This window comes from Cyanistes caeruleus, chromosome 1, assembly GCF_971803275.1.
Source record: "Cyanistes caeruleus chromosome 1, bCyaCae1.hap1.1, whole genome shotgun sequence".
NCBI classification, from domain to species: domain Eukaryota; kingdom Metazoa; phylum Chordata; class Aves; order Passeriformes; family Paridae; genus Cyanistes; species Cyanistes caeruleus.
The window spans coordinates 114,215,292-114,236,247 of record NC_141701.1 but is presented as its reverse complement, the minus strand read 5'-3'; the positions used below and the strand labels follow the sequence as shown (position 1 = coordinate 114,236,247).

Below are 20,956 nucleotides of genomic sequence, written 5' to 3'. Positions count from 1 at the left end.
CAATGTTTGATGAAAATGCAAAAATTCTTGGCTAGCAAAAGATTTTTTTTTTATCTCCCAAAGTCATATCATGCAGATTCATGCAGTGAAAAAAACACTCTGATGTTCTTATGAATAAAAGAAGGATTAGGAAGATTAAAACGCACCAGACTCATTGAAAAAAGGCTCAAGTATATGATATAGCCTTCTGCACATCTTTGCCTTGAGGAAAGATGCCTTTCACAGCTGAAACTGTTCTTGTCTTTGCTTTTGGGTATTTCAGAGAGGTGCTGGGTCTGGATCCCCCATACAGAGCTTTTCATAAAAGTCGGTGTAAAAAGGACATTGCAAAGAGAATGCTGCTGAGTGAATGATCAAATTTTATTTTATTTATTTATTTTTGTTATTACAGCCAGATGTTGCCTCAGGAAGCTGAAACAAGGAGTCAGGAACTGACAGTTTAATAATTAAATTGGGAAAGTTGGCAGGTCTCCTGCTACTTCCTCTAATACATAGCATCTTTGAATGAAAGTGTGCAGTATCCCAGTGGCACTCCTTCCGAACTGGCTCATCCATTACTGGGTAATGATTTTCCGTCGAGGCAACAGCAATGCACAGGGCCTATTACACCAGCTACATAAAGTTAAAAAGACATTATGAATAAAGCTTTCACCGTGGCTTTTACCAACGTTTCTACACAAGAGTGCCTAACGCTGACATGTGTTTATTAACACTTAATAATGTTTACATAATTCTTCCTTGCGCTCATTACAGCTGTCAAAAATCTGAATAGAGGGTGTTTTTGCCTGTTTTAACTCTTGAAGACTTTGCAGTCTCTAAGCTGAGATGAACAGCAGCTGAGAGGATGCTGCAGGCCCAGTCAGTTCCTGTACTGCTGGGATGGAAGGCTTGGAGCACGCTGCCCATCTGAGCATCATCACACCTTTTCTCCCTCTTCTGGGATTTCTTCCCCAGCAGGAATTCTTAACATTACTCACTGGATGCTCTGCTCCCCGTCGGACCCCCACACCCGCACAAGGCATGGAGAGTCACTGCAGCCGTCGAGGCGAAGGGAGGCACATCGGCACTGAAGGTGCGACCAGCGAGGGCCGCGCTGTGAGTCTGATGGCAGAACCGTATCTGCGGCCAGAGCGGTCAAAAGGCAGAGCGCTCGTGGGGTGAGAGGTCGGCGGGAGGGGGTAAGCCCATCCCGTGCCCCGTGCGGAAAGAGGGACGGGCGTGCGACTGCTGCGACCGGGCGGGACCGCGCTCGATCTCCGCGCCTGACAGCGTCCGGAGACCGGGGGAGCGAGCCCTGGGGTGCCTCCGTGCCCTGTCCCGCCCCGCCGCAGAGCCCCCGAGCGGGAAGCGCGCCGGAGGGATCCCCGCTCTCTCCTCGCCATCCGCTCTCTCCCCGCTCTCTCCCCGCTCTCTCCCCGCTCTCTCCCCGCTCTCACCCCGCTCTCTCCCCGCTCTCTCCCCGCTCTCTCCCCTCTCTCTCCCCGCTCTCTCCCCGCTCTCTCCCCGCTCTCTCCCCGCTCTCTCCCCGCTCTCTCCCCGCTCTCTCCCCTCTCTCTCCCCGCTCTCTCCCCGCTCTCTCCCCGCTCTCTCCCCGCTCTCACCCCGCTCTCACCCCTCTCTCTCCCCGCTCTCTCCCCGCTCTCTCCCCGCCATCCCCGCTCCCGGCCCGCGCGGGCGGGAAGCGCCCCGCGCCCCCCGGGCCCCGCGCGCGGCAAGGGGGCGCGCGAGCCCCCGCGGCCCCGCCAGGGGGCGGGGCGGGGCGGGGCGGGGGGTCCGGGGCTGCCGCCGCCGCTGTCGGCGGCACTGGCGGGGCGGCGGCGGGAGCGCGAGCCTGCCGAGGTAAAGCGGGGCTACCGGCAGCTGGGCGGGAGCGGAGGAGATCGGTTCCTCGCCCGCCGCGCCGCGTCCGGCGTGGGGAGAGACGGGGAGGGGAGCGGGGCTCGCTGCCGGCCGTGCCCTCGCGGTCCCGGCTGGAGCGGCGCCTTCCGCGCGCGTCCGTGCCCCCCGCTCGGGGCCGCGCCGCCCCCGCCGCAACTCGGAGCTCCGGGCGTCTCGGGGCTCCGGGCATCTCGGGGCTCCGGGCATCGCGGAGCTCCGGGCATCGCGGAGGCTCCGGGCATCGCGGAGGCTCCGGGCATCTCGGGGCTCCGGGCATCGCGGGGCTCCGGCCACGTCCTCCCGCTGCCCGGCGGGGCGCGGGGCGGCGCGGGCGCTGTTTTGGGCGGCAGCCCGGGAGCGCGGTGATGTGGCGGCAGCGCCCGGGCGCTCCGTGCCTTCTCCTCCGCAGACAAAAGCGCTCCCGAGGCGCGTCGGGGGCTGCTTTGGAAGCATGGAGCGCCGGGCTGTGCTCGGGACCCTGTCAGCCCGGCACCGCTGCGGCTGCTCGCCTGCTGGGCGGCGTTGGCCTGAATGAACGGCTGTCTTGGCCGAAATTTACAAAACCCAAACCCCAAACAACCCAAACCCCCAAAAAGTTGATGTTTACAGCTGTGGTTAAAACAAGGCAGTGGGTCTCGGCCGCGCTGGCTGTGCAGAGCGGCTCGGTAGCGATGAGCGGAGCGGCAGCGATGCGCGCCTGGTGAGGGGGATCCCGCTCAGGGGGAGCCGCGGTGCCCGTCCTTCAGCCGGCTGCACCTCCCGGGCTCTGTGCCCTGCAACTCGGGCAGCGGCCGGGCAGGCGGGCAGGGCGGCTCTCCTGCGCCTTTTGGGAGTGAAAGTTCAGTTGTGCGGCTCCTCTCCTCGCCGGAGGACATTGTTGGGACGCGGTGGCTGTGCGGCTGGAGCAGGGATTACTTCTGGGTGAGTGAGGCTGGCGGTGTGGGGGTCTGCTGGATCCCTTCTGCTGCCCGCCAGGGAGTCATCCATGGTTAGCAAATGCAGAAGACTCGGAAGTGTGTAGGTAATAGGGATGCTCTTTATGCGTTCCTGGTGTTTTCTAGCGGCACGCTGTTGTTGGTATGTAGAGTGAGAGTTTGGTCGTTTGAATCTGTGGCAGAATTTTGCTGGTTTGGATAGTGGTGATATTTTGCTCTTGGCTGAGACGTGCTTTTAATGGCATTTAAGCAAGCTGTGTTTAACAAAATATGAAAGGCTAAATTACTGGCAATAAACGCGGTCTTACTTTATGCTTTGAAGAGAGAGGCGAACAATAGCATGGATTCTGAAAACAAAGTAGTTAATGGAGCAACACAGAATATTATTGTCCAGGGAGTGTGCTAGATCCAAAAGATGCCCACCAGGACAGGACAGCTACAGTCCAAGGAAAAGAAATTCACTGAGACTGCTTTTCGTCTATTTCTCTTGGAAGAGTTCTCATGAGGAAGTTTAGCAAGCGTAGGTTAATTATATATTATGTATTATGCTAGGGCTGACTGAAGGAATTGGATACCTAGTGCAAAAACCTGTGCATGTGGGAGAAGCTGATTTAAGGTAAAGTGGTGTCAATGTAAATTTAGATCAGTTGTGTCATTGTGGTAGAAGTTGCTATGTGGACATCACTTGTTTGTAGTTCTGGTTATGTCATTTGGGAACAGCTGGAAGCAAAACTGAATAAAAAAACCATTGCTCTTAAAATAAGAGCATCAGAAGTTAGCGTGTGTTTTGTTTTTTAACCAAGAAGGTTTGTTTTGATTTAAAATAATAATTAAATCATTCCTTTATGAACCAAGCTCTGGGTAAGAGCTTGTTGTGTCAGCATCTGTCTGTGTCTGTTTTAATGATCAGAGAAGGTTGATCCTCAGCTTTTTATGTGGGTCAGCTTCCAGGAAAATATACTTTGCTAGATGAAGGGTTGCAGGATTTGTCCTTGTATAGTAGTGTCACAGTGTTAGTAAATGAAAGTGTCTCAACCTGTGTTGTCATTATGTTGTGACTAAGTGTGTGAAGAATGCAAAGTGGCTCTACCGCAGATGGTTGCACTTTGGGGTACTTTGCATCTCTTTCGCACCTTCTTTCAGAGGTCTTGAAGTCCTGTTGCATTTTCAGGCTAACTCACCCTAATGGCTATGGTAAAGTGTCTCTGTTACACATGGAAATTGTGCTCTCTAGGTGGAAAGAGTGGCACCACCAAGTACTGCTTTACCATTTTCTGCTGAGGTAATTTTGTCTATGTCAGTAGTAAAAGGGATTTATTGACAGAATTTGTTTTGAGGGTAGTGGGTCTCCAGTGTGGGCGAGGTGTAGAAGGCTCAGTGTTCTCACATATCCGCATTTCTGTAGAAAAAAAATGAATTATTGCAGCAAATTCCTAACTATGAGTGTCTGTAGGTGTGTACAGTAGGAGTCTGAGCCAGGTGTGCCTGAAAGGGATCATCCATTTTCACACTTCTGTCGATATGGATATGGTGGGTAGGTAGCATAAACTTAAGTTCCTGTTGACTAAATGTGGATTTACACATGTAAAATTAGAGCTGCTAGCAGGTTCAACCAGATTTGTGCTAATACTGTTGTTTCACAAAAGAAGTACAGGTATTTTCAAGACAAAGATTAGTTTTCCATTACTTTGCACCCCAGGATGGGATTCTTCTGGTAGGTGATACAAACAATGATGAAAAAAGCTGTCACTCCTCAGTGGGATGCAATCCAAGCCATTGTCATCCAGCTGTTATGAGCAGTTACAGAGTGCTTGTTGTTGTGGTGGAAGTTTTTCTAACCCTTCTCAGCTAGTAGTTACTTTATGAACGTGGCTTTAATATTTTGCATGGTTTAATAACCTGTTGTTTCAGTAATATTTTGTGGTATTGAACTCTGTAAATTATCTGCATTAAATCTGTTGTCTTTCAATATCATTGACTCTCTCTTGCTTATCTATTAGGAGGAGACAGTAGCTATTGAAATTCCCTAAAAGAGCTTAGCTGATCTTAATTATAATAATGGAGTCTACTGTGGTGAATACTGCAAGTGAAAACTATTGTTACAGCTTAGGCAAGATACTGGGGAAAAATTATGTCCAATATTTTCTTATTTGTAGGTTGTGTTCTAATTAAATATTCAGTATTATAGGAGATGGGCTTTGACTCCCAAGACACCGATGAAATATCAGTAAAATCATACTTCCCTTCCACAGAGCAATGTGCAGTATCCTATTTGCTACAGTACTGGGAAATCATTAAGACTAGAAGAATCATTGAACTTCTCATTTTCTGTAATAGTTTAGTTTTTATTCAAGGTTGAGAGATTGGTGAATACTGAACATATAGGAGGTACAGACATAAGGAAACGGAATAAGGCCCACTGTGAAAAAGCCAAACGAAGTACAAGAAATACAGAAAATTTATAGAATAGACATTTACCTATAAGGAATGTGGTTTTTCTTATTTTTAGGAGCTACTCATGTTAATGAAAGCAAAAATAATTTTATTAAATATTTGTTTAGTTTGTTGAAGTTATACTTTGTAGGTTTTGGATTTATTTGCTTCACCAGCTGAACATTTCTCTACTGTTCACCTCTTTGTTTTATCCTCACACAGTGAGCTTATTATTGTTAGTTTTGGTTACAGCCATATATATTTTTTTAGCACTTCATAGACAGTCTATAGGGCAATAGACTCTACCATATCTCACGTTTAATTTAACTTTATTTTTCAGCAATTACAGTTAGTCTGCTGCTCAGATCAGAATTAAAATTATGTATTAAAATTAGTATAATTAAAATACACCGATATTATTGAAATGATGAAATGCATATGAGCTTATTCAGTTTTTCTTTTCACTAGATTTTTTTGGGGTTATTTTTAGTTTTAATATAGAGTGCAAGCTGTTGCTAATTAGAATGGCACTCTGGAGGTGGTCTCTGTGTAAGCTAAATGGGGAGGATAGGATGAAGGCGGGAAAAAACCACAACCTGGAGATGTAAAAGTACCACTTTTGGAGGCATTAAAAAGCTTTGCACATAGAGTGGGTTTTGCTCTTTTTCTTAGACAAGTGATGGCAAAACCTTTCCAGGTCATGTGTAAAACTTCAGAGCCAAGTTGAGTCCTGTGCCAGTGTGTGTGTTCGTGCTGGGTCCAAGAGGGTGGCCTCTCTCTGGAGGGGCACTAGTTTCTTTTACTTCTACTGCAGTGCTACAACTTGTCCCCTGTGTCTAGGCTGGTGTGGGGAGTTGGAGGAGGACACTGTGGGGCTGGGTTCTCGTGCTGTTCTAGAGCTGCAGGAGACTCACTAGTGAGGTGCCATTACCATGCGACAGCTCTGGAGTGTTTACTGTGGCTTTTCTCTCGTGAATGCAGAATATTGCAGACACTGGTGTTTGCTACTGTTCTTAAATTGTTGAAGGTTATGTGTGTGTAGCGTGAGGTATGTGTGTAACATGCACAGTTCTTCCAACAAATGAATATACAGGTGTGCTTGTGTGTATAAATAGTTCCATGCCTATTTTTCAGTGTTAATACATACTGTGTTCTTGTGTTCTTGGAACTGCTGGGTCTGCTAACGGGACAGGTTTTGAACTTGCACAGCTTAATCTGAAGTTCTGGGGCTGCTGATTGTTGGAGAATTTGGCAGTCATGATTCTAGAGGTTTTAGTTCTTATCTAGGCAGATCTGAAAAGCTTCTCCCTGTGGCAGCAATATGTAGCAAAGTAATAGAAGACAAGCTCTAAATAAATAATAAAATCTTTATTAAACCCATTCTTGCATATGGGGAACATCCTATGAAGTTGTATAGAAAGCTGACTTCCTTGGGTTTCTAAATGAAACCTGGTTCATGCCCTGTGAGGGTGTGCTTTGTGCTGCCATGCAAGGAAGTATGCTCTCAGTAGCAAGGGTAACAGATCTCCTTTTTCTTACATATCCTTCTTCTTGTACCTGTTTTGAACCATGTCTAGATTCTCTGCAGATGCTTTGGAATGCATGCACTCAAGTGAGGGGTGGGCTGCTCATTTCATCAAAGTAATTCAGCACACCCTATCTCAAAATTATGATTAGAAACAGTTTTTCTCTGAGAGGGTGTTCCAGCCCATGAAATTGGTACGTGCAAATATTTTAGCGTTAGGTATTATTTGGAAATATTAACAAAAATTGTAAAAGTAATTAATAAAAAAAAATCCTGCTCTTTAAAGCAGGAGCTTCTGTCTAGAGTTCAAAGAAAAGTCAAAGGAAGTTACACATCACATGTCTTTTATTTTTCTGGGGTCAACTGCAGGAAGCTGCATAGCTACATTCTAAACCACATGAAACTTTTTGTAAATGTTGATTCTTTTTTTCTTAGTACTCTTAAAAAAGTGCTGTTCCAGAGTGTTTAGGTGATCTGAGATGCCACTCAGTGGATCATCTTGTCAAATCCTTTATGCTTGCTACTCCTATGAGGCTGTCCTCAGAACTTTCTTTGGGACCAGAAAGTAAGATGCCAACGGTCCTGTCTGTGTCAGGGGATGAGTAAAGTAATCTTGTATGATCAAGGTGAGGTGTGTGAAAGGCTTTGTTACATTTTCATGAGTCATTTAAAGAGTTTTTTAACCTGGAGCAGCCACCATTTTTCGTTTGGTGTCTGGAGCACAGCATACAGGGAGATGCTGAGGGATCTGGGTTTGCCCAGCCCAGAGATTAGAAGATGTAGGTGAATTGTTGCCTCCCATTTCCTAATAGGCTGTTTTGGAGCAGAGAGCAGTGCTCTTCTCTGATGTGTACAGAGCAAGGATGAGGTGCGGTTGTTACATACAGAAATGGAGCAATTCCAGCTGGGCATAAAGAAAAAGAATTAACCATGTTTTAGCTCTGACCCGAGGTCTGAGGAGGCTGCAAGATTTGACCTTGGAGATTTAGAAATGTCACTGGACAAGACTGAACAACTTGTTCTAACTTTGAAATCAGCACTGCTTTGAGTGGGAATTGGAGAACATGGCCTCTAGAGGTCCTTTTCAGCCTAAATTATTCTGATTCTGTAGGAAGATTTCCTGCAGAGAAAATAAGTATTGTAAAAGTTAAGCTAAACAGTCTTTTAGGTTACATTCTGAGGACGAAAGAACTGTTTGTTTATGGGATCAGAGGAGCCCTTTGTATAGTACTCATGGCCAAGATAATTTGGAATAAAAATGGATAAGGAGCATGTGCAGAGGAACAAGTTTAAACTGTCAGGCAAAGTGCTGCTGCTGCCTTGACTAGTCACAGCCTTGCTGTTGAGAATAGCTCTGACAAACGTGACATATGTCAACTGGCAGTCTTTGCTGGACTTGGCTGTGGGTACTGTTGGTGAGTTCTTCACAAGTCTGGGAGGGTATATAACATAAATTTGAAATGACTCTTATACTTTGGTAAAAAATGTTGGTTTTATTTTCTGACAGAATGGCTACTGAAGCTCTCTAAGATTGGTTGTTCGTTCACATGTTCTTTGTTCCTGACGTGATGACTCTACTCTCCATTGATGGAGTTGCTCACTGTTGTTAGTTAGTTGTGGTGTCATGTTCAACTGTTTGTTTTTTGAGTCATTTCTCAGAACTAACTTGGTGCAAAAGTGGGCAAAATACCAGCACTACTTGTCTCAGGCATTTGTGTGAGGTGTCAGTGATATCACGGAAATCAGACTTCAATTTGTCCTTGAGTGAGTAAAGACCAAATAATCTGTGCTACATTAATTGTAATCCTGCCAGCGTTATTCATTTAAAAGGTGTCTCACTGAAATAACATGAACTTTAGATATTGATGTCTGTGTGTTCAAAGGGGAAAATTCTGTAGTGGAGAACAAGTTGCATTTGTTATCCTGTACCCATGTGTGAGATGGTACACACATCCATCTGTCTATGTGCAGACAGGATACATTCCTCCCTTCTTCTCCACAAATAAAAACAGTAACTCCCCTGCTTTCCATATCTGTTTGGGATTTTTTTTGCAATTGACATGAAATGTGTTTTACCAGTACTTGAGTTAGATATGCTAGCTGTGGCTCAGGCTTCAGACTCCTGTTCAGCTTTCCAAAAAAGACTGTTGGGGACAGTCTATGTCTAATCAGCAGCAGTGTAAGGAGATGTTATCAATCTAGGCTGCTGTGTTTTCTCAGGAGGCCAGGTTGAGAGCAGCCTTTCTGCAGAGGCACAAGGGGCTTGTATAAAAGCTTGAATGATAGCTGTCAGTGCTCTGTAGGATGCACAGACTTCAGTGGCTTTTCCTGGGGCTGCCTACCTGTGCAGGCCACAGGATGGCAATTGAGGAGGCACGTTAAGGATAGCAAGCTGTTGCTCAAAGGAGTATCAGCCAGGAGATATGATATCTTGTGCTGTCTTGTACTCCCTACAGGGAAGGGAAACTGCAGGTCTTTGCTCTGTTCCTTAACTTTCTTGTGCTTTTGTCTTTAATATTCTTAACTGCATATTTTTTATATTTTTTTTTTTTTTAGCATTGAGTTTCAAGCTTTTCAGCTCTACGTCAGACTTCCAAAAGGACTTGAGAATGACTTAATCAGGAAATATTAGCACTGAATCCATTTTACCTGCTCTGTGTATTTAAATCACACTCAAAATGTGTTTTCCTGTATTGTCCACGGATTAAAGGAAAAGATGATTCCTTTAGTTTTCAAATGGAAGGTGAAATGCATGCCTTGTTGAGGAAGCATAAGAAAAAGGCCAAATATCACTAGATCCAGATGAGAAATCTGGGAGCAGCTCTGTTGATTCTAGCAAGATTGTCTTATGGAAAACAAAATATATATAAATCAGGCAGGGCTTTTTTGGTTGTGTTTTACAATTAATTTTAACAACAGTAAGTGTATATCTTTGATTTAGAGTATTTCCTTATTTGGGAAGCCAGTTGAGATGTGTTTTCAGAGTAATGTTATGAATACTGAGGCCTAGACAGGCAGAGCACTTTGTTAGTTCAACACTCATTGTTTTGTACTGCTGCTCATATAGAGGAGAAAAAATGTCTTTTGTGGCTGCAGTTCCTTCACTCTGGTAGTGTTTGAGACCAGGAAATTCTCTGCTGAAGATGAAGGATAGTATGGAGCAATTCCTTTTCCATTTTTCTTTCTTTTCCCCTCTTGACTACGGTCTTGTCCTGTTTTTCTTGTTGGGCAGGAATGGTTTGAGAGAAGCAGTGCCCAGTTGGATCAAAAGGATTGGCAGAGGTCATGTACTGAAATCACATGTCCTATTTTTAAAGACAGGATAGAATTTTCTTGTGTTGATGGTTCAGAAGCAAAGGTGCTCCAGCTTTTTCCAAAGTTAAGCTGAGTAAACTTGGAGAAGTTAATTAAATAATGCTTGGTGTTAACGTAAACATTGTTGACTAGCCCTGGAATTCCCTTTGGTGCTCACAGGGAGTTTTGGTAGGGACAACTATTTCTTCCTTGAGATGTAACTGAGGTCAGTATTGCAATTGATAGTGGTGGGAAAAGGAAGAAAGGAACCATGAAACAATCCTGAGACACCACATTTGGAGACTTTAGTGAAGCAATGCTCTGGTTTTGATTCCTCATTTGTGGATATTGGAGATACTGTTAAAACCTTCTCTGATTTTGCTCTGAGTATCATTGTTCTGGTGATGACTGTGTTTGCCTCACTCCTTCAGAGCTTCATTTTGTAACTGTTCTTTTCCTATATTCTTCCAGGATATCAAACTGGCTTAGGTCCATGAAGACTATGCTGGTGTCAAGCTCCTCCTGACTTGCCTCCAGGTCTCAGGAGCAAAGGTACAGTTAACAGGGGTAAGTTAAAATCCATTCACAGAACCCCCTGAAGGAAATGAAGATTTTAATTAGTGCCCTCTCCTTTGCATAGCAGTCTCTGGTACATTTCTTCCTTCTGAGCTGCTCGGTCCATGGCAGCAGGCTATCAGAGACAGAGAAAGGGAAATCCAAAAAGTGGAGTCACTTTGAAACTCTAGTGAAAAGTTAATGAATAGAGCACTTAGAGGGCAAATACCGATGCAGGCTGTGTGTGTCAGGAAAGCACTTTGAAAGTGAAAAGTGCCCCCCTGTTGGTTTGTTCTCCTTTTAACTGATCTCTTTGAAAATCTACTTGGAATCACAGTTGAACTACCGTGATAAAATATGTTTTTGGTAGACAAAGTTGAAATAATACACATCTAGCAATTGCTAGTGTTGCTGGAAATAGTAAGCACATGTTGTAACAAACACAAATTCCCATTTCTTTTTCCATCCTAAGGGCAAAGTACCCTTGGTGCAAAGCCCAGGGGACCTATACAGTCATTAACAGATGGAGGGGGACATTAATCTTCTACCCACAAATCTGCCCCAGCACATAAAGCAGGGAGCGTCTGTTGTGAGGAGTGCTAGAGGTTGTATTAAACATGATAGTACAGTTTATAATCATAGTGCCAGCCACTCTTTCTATACATTGCTATGTTTTCTTGGTGCTCTGTGTCTCTGGATTTCACTTTTTCTATCTATGCACAATAGAGAGTAGCAGTGTTTCTGCTTTTTGAGATTTTGGCAGAATTTTCTTCCAACACTGTTAAAAACTCTCTTTTGCTGTAAGCACTAGAGTATGTTAGGATATACTTTAAGTACTTTTTGTGTGTAGGGAGAAATATATCCTTTTTGTTTGTCATTCAGTCTTTCTCATTTGGCAGTCAGCTAAGAGACAGGCATGGTTAATGAGGTATCTCAGCATCACGCTTTTATGGGAGCATAGTTAAGGTTAGGAGTATGTCCAGTCTCCAAACTGCCTAGTGAGCATTCTGTATTTGGAAACAAATGCCAGCTGGCAGTGGTTAAGGAGTGCATGCTTATTCTGCTCATGGATAGCCAAAACATGCTCCCTGCTGTGTGCTTTTGGCAGCTTTGCACTGGCAATATGTCTCAAATGCCAGTTCCATGTCCTCCTTTCCTCCTCCTAAGTGTGTCCCGCAAGGCATGATTTAGCCTAAATAAAAATGTACTTCTGTTAGACTTGGTAATGTATGGAAAGAAAGAGACCATTTATTTTTGAAAATCAAAGTCTTTCTGAAACACCTGTAGTACATTATTTCTACAGTGGAAATATAAAGATGATTAATGTGTTTTCCTATACTTGGTGGCAAATTTGCCTTAAATTTCTGAAGATCTGAGGATTTTTGTGACATCAATTCTTAGGCACACTACGCTGAAAATTTTGTGTAATTCATTTTCAACAAGACTGCTGGTTGGAATTTCAGACCTAAAGTTTAGTTCATATTCTATTTAGTTTTTATTTATATTTAAAGCATATTAAGTTTATTTGGAGTTCTAGCTGTACTTATCTTGTCATTGTATTAATTGTATTGGTGGTCAAATAAACTGCATTCATTTGTGGTCTGAACATAAGTATCACCTCTTACCTTTCTTTTTGTGTGTTTAATTGTTTTAAGTCAGTGGACATCTAAAGTGGTATATTTTATTGAAAAGATACCTTACGTGTAGGCAAGACTGACTTTTACAAGCAAGATTTGCAAATCAGATGATAGTTTGGGTTGGCAGGGACCTTTAAAGGTCCTTTACTCCATGTGCTTAGTTGAATTATTTGAAGCAGTTCATGAATAGTGGTGCATTGGATACAAATTCTTAAGAGTCTGAAGATAGGTAAATTCAGTCTACATTTCTTTGTCATTTTCTTCTTCAGTGACAGTATAACAAAATGTAAAAAAAAGCATAGTTTGACAAAAAAGCAAAACACCAAATATGTTCAGTGCAATACTCAACTGTTTTTAGGGTAGAGTAACCAAGCTGCACTTAGAACTTGGATTTAGAAATACCTACATATTTAAGCTTTGTATTGCTTTTTCTTCAAGAGGATTGAAGCAGCCTGATACTGCTGTCATTCATGTAACTTTCTCCCTCTCTCTGGCAAGAACTCAGTTCCGTTTTTTTTAACAGTTAATCTAAAATATATAGGTTTTCTTTTAAGTACTTTGTCCCATTCATCAACCAGCTATATCCTGAATATCCAAGGGGCATGGGCATCTTTGTCTAGGTACTTGAATGCTTTCCTTGTTGTCTGTGCTGTAGTGGAGTTGGGAGCAAGTCTTGCTGTGATCTGTGTTGATGAAGCACCGCTGCACATTGGTTAACTCTATTCATGTTCTAAAAAAACCCTTGAGTATGACGTGCAAAAAAGGTATTTTAGAAAGTAGGTTGCAAAATCAAACCCTCAGAAGTTGTGAAATGTCAGATTTATGTTATTTTCTTCTGTGCCTGTAATTGATGCAGGAATACAGATCTTGCAGCTTTAATTTCACCACATCCTAATTGGATAGCTCTTACGTTAAAAAAATGTGTGGCATGGTTGTGGTACTTTGTAAATAGCATGGAACCATTTATGTAGGAGGGAAAAGAGTATTCACAGAAGAATGATTATAGAATTTCGTGCTAAGTTATTATGTACATGTGGAAGATAAACAGAATTGGTTCAACAGAATTTAAATTCCGTGTCAGCTAAATATATTTGCATTATATAAACTTTATGTGTAACATAACTGTTTTCACTGAAGTTTCTCCACTTCTGCTGGTGTTGAATTCTGCCTCTAGTCAAAAAGAACTTTCAGGAAAAGTTCTGCCAACACGGTTTTTTGTCTTGGAACAGATTTGAGGCTTGCCAGCAGTGTTATTTCTTTTGAGTTGCAGGAGCAGCTCTAGTTACATGCCAAAATATGGTCTTATTTTTAAACTGAAAAATAAATGAAACCTATGTAGAAATGGAAACTTTGTTGAATGCCAAATCCTGACCACGTTACTCCCATTGGAACCACTAGGACCAATTTTTGCAGTCTGCACTGTCTTTATAGCATTAGGAATTATTTCACAATGTGGGAAGTACTGGAAGAAATGAGTGTAAGAAAAACAGGAAATCTGCCAAGGTCCATGTCTTTTTTAAAAAAGTTGTTACAACCTACTTGCTGAGATATGTTTTATGGAGATATCAAATTTAACCAGACTTCACTTATGGCCAGCCACCCTCCATTTCAAAAATGTTACTCTGTAGAGAAGAGGCAGATCGAAAATTTTTGATACCTACATATTTCAAAAATAATCATAATTTCATGATTTTGGCCTGTTTTCCTAATGCAGTTAGACCTATGAGCTTGGGGGCTTTATCTGTCAGGCTTCTTTCCTTCCCGTTTTTCTTAATTTTTAAAGTGTTTGTCGGATGTCCAAAGCAGGATTTTAAGGTTAGTTTCAGTCAGATAGGGGTTAAAACAGATGGAGGAGTTGGGAAAAGGAAATATTGTATTCGAAAAGTGATTGGTTTGCTCCAAGAGTATCTTCCTCAGATACTAACCCTGCTAAAAAAAGGCCCAGGTGTTTTGCCTCCAGCAGTGTGAAAGCACTCAAATCCATTGAGGGCTTTGAGAAGAGGCTCTCGTGATTTTGGACAGTTGTTGACTTTCAGCTTGTGTGAAAAGGATAGAACAGGTATGTTATCTCACCATTCTGTGGAATAAAAAGAAAAAAAAAATTGTGTTATTAATTCAGAAGACTTCCCAAATGTGTTGCATCTGGAGTCTGAACTTGGTCTTGTTCTGAAGTCTTCAGAGCAGTTGCAGAGGTAAGTGTAGTCAAGCTGACCTCTGCAAGTATGATGAATGCTAGAGGAGAAAGCACTTGCCATTCTAGCAGTTTGAATTAGGCCAGATAGTACAGATTAGCCAAAAGTCTACTAAGACCTGAAATGTTCACTAGTTTTGACAGCTGAGCAGTTGTTCTGGCAGTGTCACCAAGCAGCTGTGGTCCTACAGTCTGTGGCTGAAGGATAGCATATTGCCTTAGCACAGCTCTGTGCTCTTGATGCTAATGTGTTTGTAGATCAGTGCAGCTGGGCAGTGTACTGGTGCTCAGGGTTTTTATTGCCACTTCTCAAGGATGGCTTGTGAAAAGCACTGTTAGCAGTATACCTGCTTGGGAATTACATAGGATTACATAGTCATTCATAGGATTACAATGGAGGCTGGTGTGATCACCTGCCCGTTCAAACCTGCTCCTTTTTGGTACTGAGCTTTTCGTTCTGTAGAGCAAAAGCTCTTATTTGAGGAACTGAATTCACCTTGGGTGATGAATAGTCCCTCTTAGACTGTAAAATGGGCATGATGAATTTGTGTTTTGAGCAGAGATGGCCCCTTGGCTCAGATGGCAAGTTTAACATGCTTATTCTGCTCATGGATAGCCAAACATTTGCTTCGTACATTTACACTGCTTTTGCGATGGACTGGTAGTACCACTTCTACTTGCAGTAGCGTAATATTTGTTACTTTTATCTCAATTCATAAGGTGGTTCTTCATTTTGTACCTAAAGGGAATTAGTAATAGTGTTCTGTAGGCTTTCTGGCAGGGCATGGTCAGCCCTAGGGGTCTTTGACTGTAGTAATCTCATTGACAGAAGATGTAACTTGCCATAAATTGGATTTCCTCTTTCTGAACCTTGAAATGACCTATGAGTTTTAGAAATAAATGAAGATTCAGGGTGTCAAAAGGCAGTTAGAGACTAAGCTCCAACTGACTGAATTTGGTGCATAACTCATATTTTTATCTTTACAAGGCTTAATTTTTACTTGGTGTATATGTTATTGGAGGAGGCAGAAAAGGAGTTAGTTTCTACTGCTTGGTTCTGTAATTATAAATACACTGACTTTGGTATGAGAAACATCAGACAATAAGTCTTGGTGATGGTTAAGTTAATTCACTCTTAGAAGTTCAATAATTCATCTAAGAAGTGTCAGCAGCTGGGTCTTGTTAATGGTAAGCCTTTCATTTCTGTTAAATCAATTGTGAATAATAGGATCCTTCAGAGAAAAATGATGAAGTAAGCATTGATTTCCAAATTGGGTGTCTGATATTGGAGCATTAATAAAATCTAGAGCAAGCAAGCAACTAGGACCTCATACACTCTGATCACCTAAGTAGTAATCAGAGAAAATCAATATTTTTTTTTTGTATGGTGCTAGATCTGTTAACATTTCATTTGTCGTCATTCATCATTGTGTCTATAATTTCATTTTTATAATTGCTTGAATTTTGGGGGGCTTAATAGTATGCTTTTAATCAAGTGTTTACTGTCAAGCTTTTGTGAAACAGATGTGGCATTGCCATATTGTCTATTTTTTGTTAGCTGTCTGTATTACTATTTTTTGACTTTTAATAGCAATGGGCAAAGTAAACTTATGTAATTTCAAGTGAGGTTAAATTTTCTTAGAGGAGTTCCATGTGGACTTCCTGGAGTCCTCTGTTACTCTCTTTCCTCTAAGCTGTGGGGAGCTGTGTTGCCTTTATGTCATCACGTTCAGTCTCTCAGAGGTGTTACGAACATCTCCAGTAAGATGGTAAAACTCTGTCAGGAAGAGCAGTTGCAGAGAACACCTTTGGAACAGTCAGACTTCTGGCATGGTTTCCTCTGCAACATCTTCCTTGGACTCTTGTTGATCAGCCACAACTTCTGGCTCTGCACGGTTTGTTCCAGCCTATCTTGTGTTGCTGAAAAGGGCTGTGACTTGTCTGGATGTGTCAGAGGAGGTGACCAGTGCTGACATAGCCAGAAGCTATGTCTTTACTATGTCTTTGCCTATGTCTTTGATGGCTTTACTACAGAGAGCCAAATTTTGGTGACAGGAGCATCAGTGGGTGATCTGAGAGGGAGTAGCTGGTGGTAGTACATCCATCCCACCAAGCCATCTGTGGATGGGATACCTGTGTACCTTGTACTTCTGGCCTCAGAGTCAGCTGGGTTTTGTAATGCAGTGTGGAGGTTACAGACTTGAGTGTGGGGTTTATTTGTTTATTGGTTTTAATTGCATTTGAAGGCTGTGTTCAGTGGATATTTAGTGCTGCTAAGTGCTGGCTTTTTCTATCCAATATTATTCTTACCAGTGATCCCATTTTCTTTAAAGCTGTATTGGATTGGTATGGGAACTCACATACAATCAAATCTGCTTGCTGTTGAAGTCAATGGGAGTTGAGGCTAAAACTGGACCAGGATTTGGCCCATAAAGCATAGCAAGAAAATTTAACAGTTATAATAAAACTCTTAAGGCAAATAAAATGTTCTAGCAGGTGTTCATAAATGTGCTTTATGCTCATAGACTCTGTTAAATGTTAATACTAAGGTCCTGCAGAAGCTGCGCGTAAGGACTGAGTGAAGGAAGCAAATGTCTGTTAAATGTGCTGTGCAATATTGTAGCAAAGGTGGGTGGCAGTGCAATGCCATGCTACCTATTAGACTGAAATATGAAAGCTATTAGAGTTTCTGCTGAATTTTCATTTTGTGAAGGAGTAGTTTTCAAGAGAGAACATACTGTATAAAAAAAGCCATGTGTTGTGCAAAACTAGAAGCATCTTTGTCAGTGTGTGCACTTTTCTTGGATGTATGCAGAGCTTATTAAGGACAACTGCTAAAATACTGTATTAGGAATAAATTTAAAATAAGACAATACTTGTGAGGAAAATAATGGCTGAGAAGCAGTTTTATTTTTTTTAAATACTTTGTTTTCATTGAATTGTATTTTTTAATGCCTTAGATGAACCCATAGGCAGAAGTCCTAACATGACTTAAACATGTTTTGAGAATAATGGGATTAGGCAGGATTTTATATTTAGATCTCTGTCGTAGGTTAACTCTTCATATTTATTTTATTTATTCCGTCACTTCACCATCAAAGCATAATGAGGTCCATTTTAGATTTCCAGCAGCTTTCAGTTCTTCCTTCTTTCTGGCTTCTAGGAGAAGCATCTGTTGACTTTTTCAGCAGATTTTGCATCATGCCTTGAAATCTGGTAGCTTGTACTGGCTTGGTTTCTTCTAGCAGTTAATTTCATTAGGATTCAGGTCAAACCCACAGGACACAAAAAACAAACTGAATGTACTGGAGTCAGTTTCTAAAATGACACCATGAATGCGGCAGTCATTGTTAGAATGTGTTCCGTTGCTGTTTGAGTAATTGACTTAGTTATCATCTCATCAATGCTCAGTCATTGTGCTGCAGGATAAAAGCAGCCACATATTACAAAGATACTCTTTTTCACCATTAGCAGCAAGAGGGCTGAGTGAGGGGAGGTCTTTGACATTTACATATACCAAGTAGCAAACATCCAAGCATCTCAGCAGCTCTTGTAGTGCTTGTCACTGTCTCAGTGTCCATCCACATAATGTCAGGCTCTTCCATTGTTGCCTTGGTCTTGTCCTCATGTTTGTTCCTGGCAGTGGCAGTGCTGACTTCGTTTTTTTATTCAGCTTATGTGTGCCAGGTTATTTTGACACTGATCTCTTCTCTGTGGTGATCAGTGACTAGACCTGTGGGAATATCCTGAAGTTGTATCAGGGAAGGTTTAGCTTGGATATTAGGAAAACCACCAGTGGGTGGTTTGACAGTGGAACAGGCTCCCCAGGTCACAGCATCAAGCCTGACAGAATTCAATAAGTGTTTGGACAATGCTGTCAGGCACATGGTGTGACTCTTGGGGTGTCCTGTGCAGGGCCAGGAGTTGGACTCGATGATCCTCATGGGTCCCTTCCAACAGAGAATATTCTGTGAAAAACTCGTTTTTTTCTATCTTGTTACGAAAAGAATTGAAGCATGAACTTACATGAGGGAATTCTCATCAGTAGTTTTCATAACAAAACCACAGGGACTGAAGAGTTTTCTCCTCTGTAGTAATGCTGCACTAGTGTGCTTATGGATTTTAAAAGCAAGGCTGATGGTTATCATCAGCCAGCAGATTGTGAGCTCCTACGTAGAGAATAACTTTTCTTTTGATCCTTCTAGGACAAGGAGGCCTAGTAGAGAAGCAGGGTGAGGAAAGACTAGAAACTGTTTTTAATCAAGTGGAAAATATGTCAGTACTTCTCTTGTAAGTAGTGGCACTTCCAGGATAGTGATATTCATGCAGAACTTTTAATCCCTGCAGTACATTACAAATGCATTGTCTGAGAATTAAATGTTAATTGAGGCCATTATTTGATGAGTGGACTATTTATATAGTAAAGTTATTTGAAGTAATGGGCCATGAATGCATTTTGTTTATTAACTTTCCCTGTGCTTATTCTTCAACATCTTTTTTTGTCACAGAGCAGGCATTTTAAAATGGAAGGCTCTACAGTGACAAAGATCTGCAACATACAATGTGTGTTAATTATAAATAGTGTGTTTTGTTGATTTTGAGAACAAAACAGCATACAGTTGAAGCCTTTGGAAGACTGAGCTTTCAGGTAAATTTCTAACCATGGAAAAAGTAAAAATGGAGAAGAAAAAGGTATTTTTTTTTTGTCTTTCAAAACTTGCATGATTCAATTACTTTAATGGTCTTCTCCATTTTGAAGATGAGAAACTAGGGAAAGGAAAATGATTTACTTTGTCTGGGATTATGAAGGAAGTCTGGCAGACAAGGAAATTAAATTGAGATCCCTAAATGTCAGGCCAGCTCCATAAATGCTAAAATATCCTTCCTTTCTTGTTTAAAATCTCTGTCAGAAATGTATGGTAAAGTTTAGGTTTTGTAGGATTTCCATAGGACAACAGCTCTGTGGCCTCCAGGGTGTGAATACACACAAAAAGAATCACTCTTTGAAGCTGAGAGTTATTTTATCTATTATTAAATCTGAAAAAAAGATAGCAGAAAGCCAACATACTTTTAATAATATTTTGGATTTCCTTCTGTGATTGTTTAATAGAATTAATATGAGTATTTTAGCTATAAAGTTGGACAGCTGCAGCAGGATGTGATTTAACCAGGATACTGACTCTTCTTTCAATACATTCTGGCAAACTTTACAATATGCAATGTTGTAAAAGTCCACTTATTTGTCATGTAGCTCTCATACACTCCCTTCATTTACAGTTATTTAGCCTTCTTTATTTTTTTATTTTTTTTTAAAGGCCAAGTCGAAATTGCTCCTCAGTTCTTGGCTATGACAAAATTCAGTACAAGGCAAAAACTTTTCAGAAGTTTCCCTCTCGTGAAATATGCTGGGACTTGTGCATGAGCAGTGGTTACCTGACAAAGGGCAGGAATGTGTAGCTGTACCACCCATTTGTTCACCACATCTTCAGTATAAGCTAAACCACTGCTTTTCCAGCTCAGCCTTTTGCTCATTGGATGCAAACTCTGGTTTAGATACTTTTTGTCCAAGTTAGGAAAGCACACACTCATAGAATGGTTTGCATTAGAAGGGACCTGGAAGATCATTTGGTCCCAGCTCCCCTGCCATGGGCAGAGATGCCTTCTGCTAGATCACACTGCTCAAAGCCCTGTCCAACCTGGCTTGAAGACTGCCAGGGATGGGGCATCCACAACCTCTATGGACAATGCTTTCCAGTGCCTCTCACATTAAAGAGTTTCTTCCTCTAATCTAAATCATCCTTCTTTCAGTTTAAAGTCATCACCCTTTGTCCTGTCACCACATGTCCCTCTAAAAAGTTCCTTTCCATCTGTCTTGTAGGCCACCTTCATGTACTGGAAGGTGATCTAAGGTCTCTGTGGAACCTCATCTTCTCCAGGCTAAACAACCTCAGTTGTCTCAGCCTGTCATTACAGGAGAGGTGCTCCAGCCCTCTTCTCCTCCTCCTTCTGTTTGGGGCCCTGGAGCTGCCCACAGTACTCCCAGTGGGGTCAGAGTAGAAGGGGAGAATCATTTGCCTGCCAATCTGTGCTCTCATTTCCTAGTAGAAGTTGTTTGGATTTTGTTTCTGGTCTGCTGTGTCCTTGTGAACTTCTGTAACCATTTATCATTCTTTGATGCATTGCAGTGCATTTAGGCTCTCTAGAGTATTGTCAGATAAACACAGCAGAAAAAGCTGGCTGTTCATGAGTGGGGAAGTGTTGTATTTATATAATAACCGTTGCTAATGATACAGAGAGAATATGAGAGTTTAATGCATTTTCAATGCCGTCGGGTTGACCTGATGATGTGCAGTGCTCTCTGCAGCAGGGACATGATGTTGGCTGTGCTGCTTTGTGCCATGCTGGAGGCAGCAGCTGGGAGAGCCAGCATCCCAGCTAGCTCCTGGGGACATTGGATGTGGTGCGTGCCAGTGGGACTCTGCCAAGTGTTAAATTCTGTCTCAATAGC

General features: G+C 42.2%; 1 protein-coding gene and 1 long non-coding RNA gene across 4 annotated transcripts in view; one reads left to right on the top strand and one right to left on the bottom strand.

The window, feature by feature from the left end:
- Nucleotides 1-346: 346 nt before the first annotated feature.
- Nucleotides 347-1,077, bottom strand: LOC147655838 (uncharacterized). Its single transcript, XR_015280123.1, has 2 exons — nucleotides 978-1,077; nucleotides 347-612 (listed from the first exon to the last, which is right to left on the bottom strand). It is a non-coding gene; the product is annotated as an uncharacterized LOC147655838 (long non-coding RNA).
- Nucleotides 1,078-1,756: 679 nt separating this feature from the next.
- RARB (retinoic acid receptor beta) overlaps nucleotides 1,757-20,956 on the top strand; it is a 320,215-nt gene continuing 301,015 nt past the window's right edge. Inside the window, exons 1-2 of one of the 3 annotated variants that reach the window (XM_086851330.1) lie at nucleotides 1,757-1,839; nucleotides 10,537-10,632. The gene's annotated coding sequence lies outside the window, so the exon portion shown is untranslated. The remainder of the gene's footprint in view (nucleotides 1,840-10,536; nucleotides 10,633-20,956) is intronic. The other 2 variants (XM_086851367.1, XM_086851340.1) reach the window with 2 other exon arrangements.